The sequence below is a fragment of the Sturnira hondurensis genome, unplaced genomic scaffold, assembly GCF_014824575.4.
Source record: "Sturnira hondurensis isolate 20B ecotype Veracruz unplaced genomic scaffold, ASM1482457v3 Scaffold0017436, whole genome shotgun sequence".
Taxonomy (NCBI): domain Eukaryota; kingdom Metazoa; phylum Chordata; class Mammalia; order Chiroptera; family Phyllostomidae; genus Sturnira; species Sturnira hondurensis.
This window is the reverse complement of record NW_028090067.1, coordinates 18,554,539-18,568,286: the sequence shown is the minus strand read 5'-3', so window position 1 is coordinate 18,568,286 and position 13,748 is coordinate 18,554,539. Positions and strand designations below refer to the sequence as shown.

Below are 13,748 nucleotides of genomic sequence, written 5' to 3'. Positions count from 1 at the left end.
AACTTTGTTACTCATAGTGTGTTCCAAGGACCAGCAACATCTGTAACACCTGTGAGCTTGTTATGCACAGTCTCAGGCTCCACCTTAGATGGGCAGTCAGAGTCTTCATTTTAACAGGATCCTCAGGTGCATATTAAAGTTGAGAAGTATTGTTCCAAAAGGTATTTTATTTCTTAATGACCTTTTTTTTTGAGGTGAGCAGGTGAAATAAAGTTGACTTTTTTTATTTCCTGGGCAGTAAGAACTGTTCAAAATGATAAACGTAGAAGATAGGCCTACAATGGTTGGAAAGATTATATGATGTCTAATTAGTATGGACACACTGGATAAAATAGGAAACAAAAAAAGAAAAATTGTTCTTAGTACAGTATTCACCATTTGACAAATGTTCACAATTTGACACCTTTTAGGGGTCATTTTTCTCGACTTTTGGAAGAAAGAACAAATAGTCCTCTTCTAGCATTCTAAAATGTTTAGTTGGAAAGGGATCTTGAGAAATGACCTGACACAGAACCTTCATTTTACAGATGAACAAACTGGGACTAAGGATGTTAAGTGGCTAACCAAGATTACATAGCTTGGACTTATTTTCAAAGTACTGCTCTTGGTACCCTCTAAGCTACTCCTCTGTGTAACTTATTGCTGAAGGCCATATTGTTAGTTGCTTCTGTTGATGTTGGTTGAAACCATACAGAACAATTATGCATGAGAATGCTACATATTCACACCTCATAACATCTTTGGAAAGTGGTGGGGGCTTACTCTCTTCTTTACTTTCTGTGTGAATTCAAGTAACGGCTTCAGAAATAGACCTTTACTTGTCTAGAAGTTAAACTGCTTCTTCTCCGAACCATTGAGCTTGCTGCTCAGGCCTGTTCTCTCTGAGGTGGGAAGGTACAGGGGCATGGGGAACATGTGGAAATTTTCTGTTCTGCTGAAATGGCAGTAGTTTTGAGTATTTAGAAGTAGTATTTAATTTTTCTTTGTTTAAAAAAAGCTGATAAACCAGGAAAGGAAACCTTTTCAACAAAGAATTCTGGAAGAACTGGCTATCTTTGTCCTCCCAAACTCCCAAAACAAACAGAACAAAAAACCCACTGATCTTTACCTCATGCCATACACAAATGTTACTTTGAAATGGTCTATAGACCTAAATGTAAAAGCTAAAGTACACAAAAAGCATGAACTATAAAAGAAAAATTCTTACATTAGACTTCATGAAGTTTAAAGACATTGTTGCCTCGATACAGGGAAGATTAGCATGGCCCCTGTGCAAGAATGACATGCAGATCTGTTAAGCTTTCCATATTAAAAAAAACAACAAGACATTGTTTCCTCTTTTTGCATTGTTGAAAATGAAAAGACAAGCTGGGGAAAAATATTTACAGTACACATATCTGACAGAGGTGTTGTATCTATAATGCATAAAGAACTCTTAAAACTGAAACCTAAGACATGAACCAAGACTTCCGATCAAGATGGCAGCATAGTAAAAGATGGTACTCACCTACTCCCACAAGCATATCAGAATTACAACTAAACGACAGAGCAACCATCATTTAGAACCACCTGAAATCTGGCTGAATGGTAGCCCTACAACTAGGGAATTAAAGAAGAAGCCACATTGAGACTGGTAGTGGGGGTGGGCATGTGGAATGCTTTGTCCTGCACCAACATGTGCCAAGAGGGAGATCTTGGCTGCAGAGGCCCCCCGATGAATGAAGGGAGTCAGCTCCACTTCAGGCTGTAAAAACCAGCGGGGATTGAGGCCAAGGGAGCTGGAGAGCTTCTGAAGTCCCAAGCAGTTTCCCTTAAAGGACCCAACCTGGACTTACTCGGGCTCACTTACAGTGCTGGGGCAGTAGTTTGAAAGACACCAGAGACATATGGGGAAGAACTGAATTTTCTGGTATCCAGGTGAGAGCTGCGGGGAGTGCTTTCCCCCAGACAGAAGTGCTGGCAAAGGCTATTGGTTCTTTTCTGAGCCCTCCCCGTGTAGAGCTGGCAGGAGGACACCCTATCTGAGACTCCATCAACCTGGCTTACATTCTTTGCCCCACCCTGGTGATTCCCAGAGGCATCACTCCACCCCACAAGTTGGACCCATTCAAGTAATTTCCAGTGGTTTTCCATACAAATGGCCTCTCTTGCCTTATGTTTTGGACTTTCCTAAAATCTCTCAAACAAGCAGCATCTGTCCTCAGTGTACCCCTGTACCTCTTGATAAATAGTCTCAGGCATGGCACTAGCAGCAGAGAGCCTTGGTTCTCAGCTTGGCCTTGTCTGGGTACCTCCAATTCCAGCACAAGTAGCAGCCATTGGGAGGGCCCAGAGCTAACTTAGAGTACGTTGAAGCACCACCACCCAACCACCTCCATAAGCAACACACTCAAGCAGCAGACTCAGTGGGCACCAGAGCCCCATCAAAGAAAGTGGTGCTCTGTTGCATGGGTCGCTGCACAGCTGATCCTCCACCATGGTCGATAGTCTTAGCCACTCCTTGCAGGTGATTGGCCTGGGGCTAAATCCCTTCCATTGATAAGCCAGCAGTAAACAAGAGGAGGGTGTACATAGCACACAAGGCTATGCACCTTGAGTGCCCAGCTTGGGTGAGCAGGAAGGTTGTGTTACTGGACTCTATAGAACACTTACTACATTAGGCCACTCTACAAAGCCTGGGAGATGTAGTGGCACTAAATAATACATGGGAACAAACACAGGGAGGCTGCCAAAATGAGACAAAGAAACATGGCCCAAATGAAAGAATAGATCAAAACTCCAGAAAAAGAACTAAACAAAATAGAGACAAGCGAGCTACTAGATGCACAGTTCAAAATACTGGTTATGAGGTTGCTCAATGAACTTAGTGAGACCTTCAGCAGTATAAAAAATGACCAGTCAGAAATGAAGGGTATACTAACTGAAATGAAGAATAATTCACAGGGAATCAATAGTAGAGTAGATGAAGCCCAGCGTCAAATCAGCAATTTGTAATACAGTGGTACCTTGGTACTCATTAATTTGTTAGAACAAGTGGCAAGCAAGCGATGATTGATGAAGTGTTTTGTCTTGTGGGGTGGCATCATCACTCATACAAGTTCTAGCAAGTATGGTGAGTGATGAACAAGTGCTGAGTGCTGAAACATTTTTTTCTCATCAAAATGTGACGAGTACTGGGTTTGACAAGTTCTAAAGTTGACAAATACCAAGATATGACTGTATAAAGAAGCATAAAACCCTAATGAGAACAGCAAAAAGAAAAAAGAATTTTAAAAAATGAGGCTAATGTAAGGATCCTCTGGGACAATTTCGGGTGTAGCAACATTTGCATCATGGAAGTGCTAGAAGGAGAAGAGAGAGAGAACAAGAAATTGAAAACCTATTTGAAAAAATGACAGAAAACTTCTCTAATTTGGTGAAAAAATGGACACACAAGGCCAGGAAACACAGAGTCCCAAACAAGATGAACCCAAATAGGCTCACACCAAGGCATATCATAATTAAAATGCAAAAGGTTAAAGGCAAAGAGAGAATATTAAAAAAAAGATTGTATTTATTTATTATTTTTAGACAGAGGAGAAGAGAGGGAGAGAAACATCAATTTGTGGTTGCTTCTCACTCACCCTCCAGTGGGGACCTGGTCTACAACCCAGGCGTGTACCTTGACTGGGAATGGAATCTGTGGCCCTTTGGTTCGCAGGCTGGAGCTCAATCCACCGAGCCACGCCAGCCAGGGCTAAAGAGAGAATCTTAAAAGCGGTAAGAGAAAGGAAGTTATCTACAAGGGAGCTCCCATAAGAATGTCACCTGATTTCTCAACAGAAACTTTGCAAGCCAGAAGGGAGTGGCAAGAAATATTTAAGTGATGAAAAGCAAGGACCTACAACCAAGATTACCCAGCAAAGCTATCATTTAGAACTGAAGGATAGATAGTTATCCAGACAAGGTAAAACAAAGGATATCATCACCACTAAACCAGTACTATGTGAGATGTTAAAGGGTTTTCTTTAAGAAGAAGAAAAGATAAAAAAATATGAACAATAAAATGGCTATAAATACATATATATCAACAATTGAATTTTAAAAACAAAACAGGCAGAGTGGAAACAGGTTCCTAGATATAGAGAACATTTTTTTTAACTTTTATTTATTTTTTTTCCAATTTTTAATTTTTTTTTCAAGTACAGTTTTCTGTCTATTACTCCCATCACATCTCTGTGCTCCCCCTCCCTCCCATTTCCACCCTTCTCAGTTGTTGTCCATGTATCCTTTATATATGTTCCTCTAAATCCCTCCCCTATTTCCCCTGAAATTCCCTCCCCTCTCCCCTCTGGTCACTGTCAGCCTGTTCTCTATTTCAGTGTCTTTGGTTATATTTTGCTTGCTTGTTTGTTTTGTTGTTTAGCTTCCTGTTAAAGGTGAGATCATATGGTATTTGTCCTTCAACACCTGGCTTATTTCACTCAGCATAATGCTTTCCAGTTCCATCCATGATGTTGCAAAAGGTAGGAGCTCCTTCTTTCTTTCTGCAGCATAAAATTCCATTGTGTATATGTACCATAGTTTTTTGATCCATTCATTTACTGACGGGCACCTAGGTTGCTTCCAACTCTTGGCTATTGTAAATTGTGCTGCTATGAACATTGGGGTGCATAGGTTCTTTGGGATTGGTGTTTTAGGGTTCTTAGGATACAATCCCAGCAGTGGAATTGCTGGGTCAAAAGGCAAGTCCAATTTTAGTTTTCTGAGAAAATTCCATACTGTTTTCCATAATGGTTGTACCAGTCTGCAATCCCACCAACAGTGGACCAGAGTCCCCTTTTCCCCACACCCTCTCCAACATTTGTTGTTTATTGCTTTGTTTATGATAGCCATTCTCACCGGTGTAAAGTGGTATCTCATTGTAGTTTTAATTTGCATCTCTCTGATAGCTAGTGATATTGAGCATCTTTTCATGTGTCTCTGGATCCTCTGTATGTCCTCCTTGCAGAAGTGTCTGTTCAAGTCCTTTCCCCATTTTTTAATTGGGTTAGTTGTCTTCTTAGAGTGAAGTCGTGTGAGTTCTTTGTATATTTTGGAGATTAAACCTTTGTCTGAGGTATCATTGGCAAATATGTTTTCCCATACAGTTGGTTGTCTTTTTATTTTAATGCTGTTTTCTTTAGCTGCGCAGAAGCTTTTTATTTTGATGAGATCCCATTTGTTTATTCTTTCCTTTATAGTCCTTGCTCTAGGGGACATATCAGTAAAAATGTTGCTGCGTGAAATATCTGAGATTTTCCTGCCAATGTTCTCCTCTAGGACTTTAATGGTGTCATGGCTTATATTTAAGTCTTTTATCCACCTTGAATTTATTTTGGTGTATGATGTAAGTTGGTGCTCGAGTTTCATTTTTTTGCATGTAGCTGTCCAGTTCTCCCAACACCATTTGTTGAAGAGGCTATCTTTACCCCATTTTATGATACTGCCCCCTTTGTCGAATATTAATTGACTGTAGAGATTTGGGTTTATTTCTGGGCTCTCTATTCTGTTCCATTGGTCTATGTGCCTGTTTTTATGCCAGTACCAGGCTGTTTTGATTACAGTGGCCTTGTAATACAGTTTGATATCAGGTATTGTGATCCCTCCTACTTTGTTCTTCTTTCTTAACATTGCAGCTGCTATTCGGGGTCTTTTATGGTTCCATATAAATTTTTGAAGTGTTTGTTCTATGTCTGTGAAATATGCCATTGGTACTTTAATAGGTATTGCATTGAATCTGTAAATTGCTTTGGGTAGTATGGACATTTTGATGATGTTAATTCTTCCAATCCATGAACACGGTATACGTCTCCATTTGTTTGTGTCTTCCTTGATTTCTGTCTTCAGTGTTGTGTAATTTTCTGCATACAGGTCTTTAACCTCCTTGGTTAGATTTATTCCCAGATATTTTATTTTTCTTTTTGCTATATCGAATGGGATTTTTTTCTTGATTTCTGCTTCTGCTGATTCATTGTTAGTATACAGAAATGCCTTTGATTTCTGGATATTGACTTTGTATCCCGCTGTTTTGCCAAATTCATTTATTAGTTCCAGCAGTTTTTTGGTAGAGTCTATAGGATTTTCCATGTACACTATCATGTCATCTGCAAACAGTGACAGTTTTGTTTCCTCCTTTCCGATTTGGATGCCTTTTATTTCCTTTTCTTGTCTGATTGCTGTGGCTAGAACTTCCAATACTATATTAAATAGAAGTGGTGAAAGTGGACAACCTTGTCTTGTTCCTGATCTTAGTGGAAAAGCTTTCAGTTTTTGCCCATTCAGTATGATGTTGGCTGTAGGTCTTTCATATATGGCCTTTATTATATTGAGGAATGCTCCCTCTATTCCCACTTTGCTGAGTACCTTTATCATAAATGGGTGTTGTACCTTATCAAAAGCTTTTTCCGCGTCTATTGATATGACCATGTGGTTTTTGTCCTTGCTTTTGTTTATGTGGTGTATTACATTTACTGATTTGCGGATATTGAACCATCCTTGCATCCCTGGGATGAATCCCACTTGGTCATGGTGTATGATCTTTTTGATGTATTGTTGGATGCGATTTGCCAATATTTTGTTGAGGATTTTAGCATCTATGTTCATCAGTGATATTGGCCTGTAATTTTCTTTCTTTGTTGTGTCTCTCTCTGGTTTTGGAATTAGGATAATGCTCGCTTCATAAAAAGAGTTTGGGAGTTTCCCATCATTTTGGATTTTTTGGAATAGTCTGTGAAGAATAGGGGTTAGCTCTTCCTTAAAAGCTTTGTAGAATTCTCCTGTGAAACCATCTGGTCCGGGGCTTTTGTGTGAGAGAACATTTTGACAGTTGCCATATGGAAAGGTGGTTGTGGGGATGGCTGAAAAAGGTGAAGGAATTAAGAAGTACAAATTGGTTGTTACAAAATAGTTATGGGGATATAAAATACAACATAGGTAATATAGTCAGTAATGTTCTAGTAACTATGTATGGTGTTAGATGGGTGTGAGATATATCAGGATGACCACTTAGTAAGTTATATAGTGTGTAATCACTGGGGTGTACACCTGATATATAAAACTAACATAATGTATGTCAATTGTAATTGAAAATTTTTAAAAATGATTAAAAAAAGACATCAACTCCCCCAGAGAAACCCTCACTAACAAGGTAACACAAAAGACGTTCAACATCATTGGACATTAGGGAAATTTAAATTAAAACCATAGTGAGATACCACTACACGCCCACTAGAATAGTTAAAATTAAAAAGACTGACAACACCTAGTGTTGGCAAGAATATGGAGCAATGAGAATTTATGTACTGCGGGTGGAATGTAAAATGGCATAATCCCTTTGGAAAACAATTTGACATTTTTAAAAAAGTTAAACATATTTCCCATGTAACCCAGCAGTCCTATTCCTAGGTCTTTACCTAAGAGAAGTGGAAACATATATTCACATTTGCACATGAAGGTTCATAAGAGAGCTTTATTTTTAATGATCTCAAACTGGAAAAACCTAGATGTCTGTCAACAAGTGAATGGATGAATTGTGGTACCCCATAAAGTAGAAAATAACTAGCAATAAAAATGAACAAACTACTGATTCATTTTTTAAAATGGATGAATTTCAACAACATTATGCTGAATGTAAGGAGCTAGACTCAAGTCAGTACACATTGAATGATACCATTTATATAATATTTTTTAAAATGCAGCCTGTAGAATACTACTACTCAGCAATTAAAATCTTTTTAAAGGACCAAACTATTGATACATGAAATACCCTGGGTGAGTCTCTAGAAAGTTACGCTGAGTGAAAAAACCAATCCCAAAAGGTGACATACTATATGATTCCATTTATATAATGTTCTTAAAATGATAAAATTAAATGTATGGAGAACAGATTGATGGTTGTCAGTGACTAAGGTAGATGTGGTTGTAAAAGGTCAGCATGAGGAATCCTTGTAGTGATGGAAATGTTCTATATCTTGACTATGTAAATGTCAATATTCTGGTTGTAATGTTGCACTATAGTTTTATAAGGTGTAATCATTTGGGGGGAACTGGGAAAAGATACACAAGATGGGATCTCACTGTATTATATCTTACAACTGTATGTGAATCCAGAAGTATTTCAAATAATAAGTTTAATTTAAAAATGCAGGTGCTTTGGCAGTTTTTAGGAAGTTAAACATAGAGTTACCATATGGCTCAGCAGTTGTATTCCAAGGTGTGTGTGTGTGTGTGTATATACACACACACACACACACACACACACACACACATATATATATATATATATATATACACACACACACACACACACACACTCAAGAACATTGAAAACATTTGTCCACACAGACTCTCACACACAAATGTTTATAGCAGCATTAGCCAGAGGTAGAAACAACCCACATGTCTGTCAGCTGATGAATGGACAAACAATGTGGTATGGCCCTGTTCAGCATGGCTCAGTTGGTTAAGCGTTGTCCCACAAAGCAAAAGGTTGCCTGTTCAATTCCCAGTCAGGTCACAAAACCAGTCAGGGTTGTGGGCTCAGTCCCCATTTGGGGCGTGTGAAGGGGCAGCCAAACGATGTTTCTTTCACATGTCAATGTTCCCCTCCCTCTTTTTCTTCCCCCCTCCCCCCCTAAATATAAATAAATAAAGTCTTTTAAAAAATGTTGTTTGTCCATACAATGGAATATTATTCAGCTATAACAAGGAATGAGGTATGTGCATATTCTGTGAAATGAGTGAACCTGGAAAACATTATGTCATGTGAATGAAGACAGTAAAAAAAGGCCATGTATTATATGATTCCATTTATATGAAATGTCCAGAACAGGCAAATTCATAGAGAAATAAAATAGATTAGCAGTTGCCAGGGACTGCAGACAGGGGATGGGATCGTGAATGGGAGGTAACTGCTAATGAATGTGTTTCTTTTGGAGGTAATGAAAAAGTTCTGGAATTAGATAATGGTAATGGTTGCACAACATTGGGAATGTCCTAAAAACTACTGAATTATATATTTTGAAAGGCTGAATTGAATGGTATATGAATTATATCTTAATTTAAAAAATTGCATGAAGACTTCTGGTCAAGATGGCAGTGTAGGCAGGCGCAACCACATCAAAATTACAACTTAAGCCCTGACTGGTGTAGCTCAGTGGATTGAGCGTAGGCCTGCGAAGCAAAGGGTTGCCGGTTCGATTCCCAGTCAGGGCACATGCCTGGGTTCTAGGCCAGGTCCCCAGTAGGGGACACATGAGAGGCAACCACACATTGATGTTTCTCTCCCACTCATTCTCCTTCCCATCCCCTCTCTCTCTCTCTAAAAAATAAATAATTAATTAAATAATTACAACTTAAATATAGAACAGCTGTCACTCAGAACCATCAGAAATTGAGCTGAGTGGAAGTTTAACAACTATGAAATTAAAGCCACATCCATCCAGACTGGTAGAAGGGGCACATCATGTGGGATGGGCTGGTCCCTTACCCATGTTTGGTGGATAAAAATTTTGCAGGGATATCTTGGGAGTGAGGAGCTCCAGCCCCACACCAGGCCCCCCAGCCTAGGATTCCAGAGCCAGGAAGACAAGTCACCACAACTTCTGGCTGCAAAAACCAGTGGGGATTGAGTCGGTGGAAGAAATTTCTGGAGCCCCAGCAGTTCCTCTTAAAGAACCCACACATGGACTCACCTACATGGATTCACCTATTCAGACTCACTCCCTCTGAGCTCTGGCACTGGGGTAGCAGCTTGAAAGGCACCAGTGGTACCCAGGGAGAAACTGAAGTATTTGTCATCAAGGCGAGCAGAAGCCATGGTCTCCTTTCTAAATCTTCCCTCCACTGAGCCTCATTGCTGGAAAGCTGGTGCCATGTCTGAGACTCTGTTGACCTGGCCTAACACTGTTTGACTGCCTTGGAGATCACTGGAGACTTGACTGTACAACTTACAGGACCAACCCAGCTGCTTTTCCATATGAATGGCTGGTCTTGGCTCATGCTGCACAACTTCCCAAATCCTCTCACACAAGTAGCAGCTGGCCTCCGTGAGCCCCACACCTGTCACTAGCAGTAGCCAGCCTAGATTCTCACCTTGGCTTAGCCTGGGAATCTCCAAGCCCAACATAAGTAGCAGCCATCTCAGATTACTTTGTACCTCAGGCAGGGTGGTCCTGGGCAAAACACAAGTGGGGACTGACCTTGGCCAGCACCACCCAGGAAAACCTAGGGCCAGATTACCCAGCGGATAGCTGCAAATTATGCCAGATCACTACCATCCTGCCCCTGCACAGCTAATCCTCCATGGAGGGCAGAGATCGGTGGTAAGAGGTCACAGCCAAACCTTGCGGCTGATTGGCCTGAGTAAATCCCTCCCATTTGATCTGCCAAAAGCAGTCAAGGCTCAAATACAAGAGGAGGCTGTACTCAGCCCACATGAAGAGCACACCTCAAGTTCCCACCTTGGGTGATAGGGGAGGCTGTGCCACTGGACCCTACAGCACACTTACTATATTAGGCTATGCTATCAAGACCTTGAGTCAAAGCAGCTCTACCTAACACACAGAAACAAACACAGGGAGGCTGCCAAAACAAGAAGACAAAGAAACATGGCCCAAATGAAAGAAAAGATCAAAACTCCAGAAAAAGGACTAAGCAAAATTGAGATTAGCAATCTATCAGATGCAGAGTTAAAAACACTGGTTGTAAGGATCTCAAGGAACTTAGTGAGAACCTCAGCAACATAAAATAGATCCAGTGAGAAACGAAGGATACACTAATTGAAATGAACAATTTACGGCGAAACAACAGTACAGTTGATGAAGTCGAGAATCACTCACGATTTGGAACATAAGCAAAAAAACAACCAATTGGGAAAACAAGAAAAGATTTCAGAACAGGAAGATATAGTATTAAGCAACCTCTGGGACAACTTCAAGAGGTCCAATATTCACATCATAGTGGTGCCAGGAGAAGAGAAAGAACAAAACTTTGGAAATCTATTTGAAAAAGTAATGAAAAAAATTTCTTTTCTAATTTGGTGAAGGAAATGGACATGCAAGTCCAGGAAGCACAGAGTCTCAAACAAAAATGGATGTGAAGAGGTTCACTCCAAGACACATTATAATTAAAATGCCAAAGGTTAAAGATAAAGAGAGAATCTTAAAAGCAGCAAGAGAAAGGAAGTTAGTTATCTACAGGGGAGTCCCCATAAGACTTTCAGCTGGTTTTTCAAAAGAAACTTTGCAGGCTAGAAGGGACTAGCAAGTAATATTCAAGGTCATGAAAAGCAGGGACCTACAGCCAAGATTACTCTATCCAGCAAAGCTATCATTTAGAATCAAAGGGCAAAGAAATAGCTTCCCCGACAAAAAATGAAAGGAGTTTATCCTCACCAAACCATTATATGAAATGTTAAAGGGACTTAAGAACAATGTCAACAGTATGAACAATAAAATGGCAAAAATACATATCTATCAACAGTTGAGTCTAAAAAAACAAACCAAGCAAACAAGATGAACAGAGACAGAATCATGGGTACAGAGAGTATTTTGATGGTTGCTAAATGGGAGGGGGTTATGGGGGAATGGGTGAAGAGGTGAGGGAATTAAGAAGTACAAATAGGTAGTTACAGGATAGCCATGGGGATGTAAAGTACAGCATAGGAAATGGAGTAGCCAAAGAACTTATACCATGGACATGAACAATGGTGGGGGTATTGCCTGAGAGAATAGGGAGTGCTGGGTGGAGGGGAGCAAAGGGGGAAAATCAGGACAACTGTAATAGCATAATCAATATAATATAATTAAACAAATAAAAATTAAAACAGCAAGCAGATCAGTTGTTACCTGGGTCCAGAAGTGGAGAGAGAAGAGAACTACAAAGGGGCATAAGAGATCCTTAGGGGATGAAAAGATTGTATATCTTTAATTGTCAAAGTGGTTATGACAGATATACACAGTTGTCAAAACACATTGAGCTGTGGGCCTTAAATGAGTGAAGTTTATTTTATCAAAATTAAACTTCAATAAAATTGATATTTTAAAAGATTTTATTGCTCTGGCTGGTGTAGCTCAGTGGATTGAGCATGGGCCTGCGAACCAGAGGATCGAGGTTTGATTCCCAGTCAGGGCACATTGCCTGGGTTGTGGGCCAGTTCCCGGCAGGGGATGCAATTCCCGGCAGGGGGCACTCGAGAGGCAACCATACATTGATATTTCTCTCCCTCTCTCCTTCCCTTCCCCTCTAAAGATAAATAAATAAAAAAATGTTAAAAAAAAGATTTTCTTTGTCATTAGAGGGGAAGGGAAGGAGAGAGGGAGAGAAATATCATATGTGTGGTTGGCTCTCGTGCGTCCCCTGCTGGGAACTGGCCTGCAACCCAGACATGTGCCCTGACTGGGAATCAAACTGAGATCCTTTGGTTCGCAGGCCCGTGCTCAATCCACTGAGCTACACCAGCCAGGGCACAAAAAAATTGATTTAAAAACTATAAAAATTATCTCTAGTTCTTGTAAGCATAAAGTGATCCTTAGGTTAAATCCTTTTTTATTAAATATTGGCTAAAACTGTTTCAAATATTACCTTAGGAATTCTGACTTCTGTTGCTAATTTCTATCTCCCTTTTCTTTCTAGTCAGTTTACAAAGTGAAATAAGATTGATAATTTTAGTCAGACAGTGTTATGCTTTTGAATTAGCATAATTCTTTCACTGTTCTTTTTCAAAACCTGTGAGTGGGTGTAATTGTTCTAAATATTTTTAAGTTTGTGGAACTTTCTGTTGGCTTTTATTATTTTTCCTTTTATGTATAACAGAAAAATGTTCCATTGGCTGTAAAAAGTCATTTTGATTGCCTTTCACCTCCACTGTGGAGTATCAAGTCCTAGGAAACTGTAGTTAAAGTGACTCTTGAAGGAACTGAGCAAAAGAGGAAAAGGAGGTAGCGCTGCTAGGTATGCTTAAAAAAGCAAAACAAGCCCTGGCTGGTGTGGGTCAGTGGATTGAGTGCTGGCCTGTGAGCCAAAGGGTTGCTGTTTGGAATCCCAGTTAGGGCTTATGCCTGGGTTTCAGGCCAGGTCCCCAATTGGGGGCGAGTGAGAGGCAACCACACACTGATGTTTTTCTCCCACTCTTTCTTCCTCCCATTCCCTCTGTCTGAAAAATAAAATCTTTTACACACACACAAACACACACACACACCCAAGTGTGTGAACTTCTTTCCTACATACATCACCTCTGTCTCCCAACCCTGGTATCTTGCCAGGAAATGTGCTGTATAAGTCTGCATCACCTCTGTCTCCCAACTCTGATATCTTCCAGGAAATGGGCTATAATGACACAAGCCCTCCAAAGTCTGAGAACAGTTCTGAAAGATAATCCTGAAATCAGAAAGACCAGCTCTGTGGGTGGCTCCTGAGCTTTCTCCCTGAGGTTTTCTTCTGCCCTTACTCATTTTGGGGGCCTGACTATGCCTAAAGCCAGGGTTTGAGTATTTCCCATGGAAAATATGCCCACAGGTAGGCAAATATTTTATTATTCCCCTTAAGCATAGCTAGGACAGCCTTATATTTTAAAAACAAACCATTACAAAGTAGTAGAAACCAAATAGGAAAATGCAAGAACAATTTAAAAACCTAAACAAACCCCAAACATGAGAGACATTTCCAGATTATGGAATTCTAAGTGGATTTTGTAAGAATTTAGCAAAAATATTAAAATGTATTTAAAA

At 40.0% G+C, this 13,748-nt stretch overlaps 1 protein-coding gene and 1 non-coding gene across 3 annotated transcripts in view; both read left to right on the top strand.

Annotated features, from left to right (window-relative positions):
• The window catches only part of MRTFA (myocardin related transcription factor A), a 142,137-nt gene that overhangs the window by 46,502 nt on the left and 81,887 nt on the right, over positions 1 to 13,748 (top strand). The gene's annotated exons all lie outside the window — the stretch shown is intronic.
• Positions 1,212 to 1,313, top strand: LOC119002577 (U6 spliceosomal RNA). The gene has a single exon (XR_005069772.1). It is a non-coding gene; the product is annotated as a U6 spliceosomal RNA (small nuclear RNA).